The following is a 1,242-nucleotide window of genomic DNA, read 5'->3' as shown; positions in this document are numbered from 1 at the left end:
GTGCTTTATATATACATCTCTATGGTATGGAGTGTATAGAACACTGTATTGCGTTACAGCCCCGGGGTTGCCCCGGGGGGGTGAGGGGCGAAAGGGGGGGGTTTCGCAGCGCCGAAGGTGAGAGGAGGTCGGGGGGGACCACCCTCCCGCTCCCCTAAAACGGGGAGGAGGGGGGGAACCCTCCCGCTCCCCCAAAACAGGGCCCTGCGCTCCAGAGGGTGTGTTTGAAAAGAGAGGTGTGGGCGCACCTCGGGGGGGAGTTAGAGGCTTCTTCCTTATTGATTCATTATTATTATTAATATTAATATTATTACTATTATTACTACTATTATTATTCTTCTAAATTTTGGTGGTTCTTTAAAAAAACACACAGCGGTGCCTCCCGATGCCCACCCCACCCACGGGCCCACACGTGTGAGCGTACACACGGCTGGTTTCTCCCCACTAGTGCCCGTGGACACCCCTCAGCAGAGGAATTGAAGTGTCCCCCCCCTCCTCCCGGGGACCACGCGTGGTCCTGGCAGACCCACAGCGGTCACGAGTGGCCGAGGTCTCAACCTCGTCGGAGCCTCTCGAAAAGAGGGGAGACTTTTTCCCCGGGTGGTGGGAATTCAGAAACACACAAACACACACACACACACCCCCCACGTGTGGAAACAGCGAGGGTTTGGCTCTGGGCGTGGGGAAGGTGGGATGGAGTGGGGGAGAAGGAGAGATGGAGAGTGGAAAAAGAGGGATGGAGGTGGGATAAAGAGGGATGGAGGTGGGATAAAAAGGGATGGAGGTGGGAGAAGGAAGGATGGAGAGGGAGAATAAAGAACGTAGGGTGGAAAAGGAGGGGTGGAAGGTGGAAAAGGAAGGATAGAGGGGATGGATAGAGCATGGAGAAAGAGGGATGGAGGGGAGAAGGAAGAATGGAGGGTGGAAAAGGAGGGATGGAGGGGGAAGAAGAAGGGATGAAAGGGAAGAAGCAAGGATGAAGGGTGGAAAAGGAGGGGTGGAGTGTGGAAAAGGAAGGATCAAGGGGATGGATGGGGGGTAGAGAAGGAGGGATGGAGGGGAGAAGGAAAAATGGAAGGTGGAAAAGGAGGGATGGAAGGTGGAAAAGGAAGAATGGAGGGTGGAAAAGGAGGGATGGAGGGTGGAGGAGAAGGGACGGTGTGGTAGAAAGAGAGAAGGGAGAAGGGTGCTGCCCCCCCGATTGGTTGCTTAAGCACAAAATCCGGCGCTGGGTTTGGGGGG

Source organism: Calidris pugnax, unplaced genomic scaffold (genome assembly GCF_001431845.1).
Source record: "Calidris pugnax isolate Ruff unplaced genomic scaffold, ASM143184v1 scaffold70, whole genome shotgun sequence".
Lineage (NCBI taxonomy): Eukaryota > Metazoa > Chordata > Aves > Charadriiformes > Scolopacidae > Calidris > Calidris pugnax.
Note: the sequence above shows the minus strand (reverse complement) of the source record.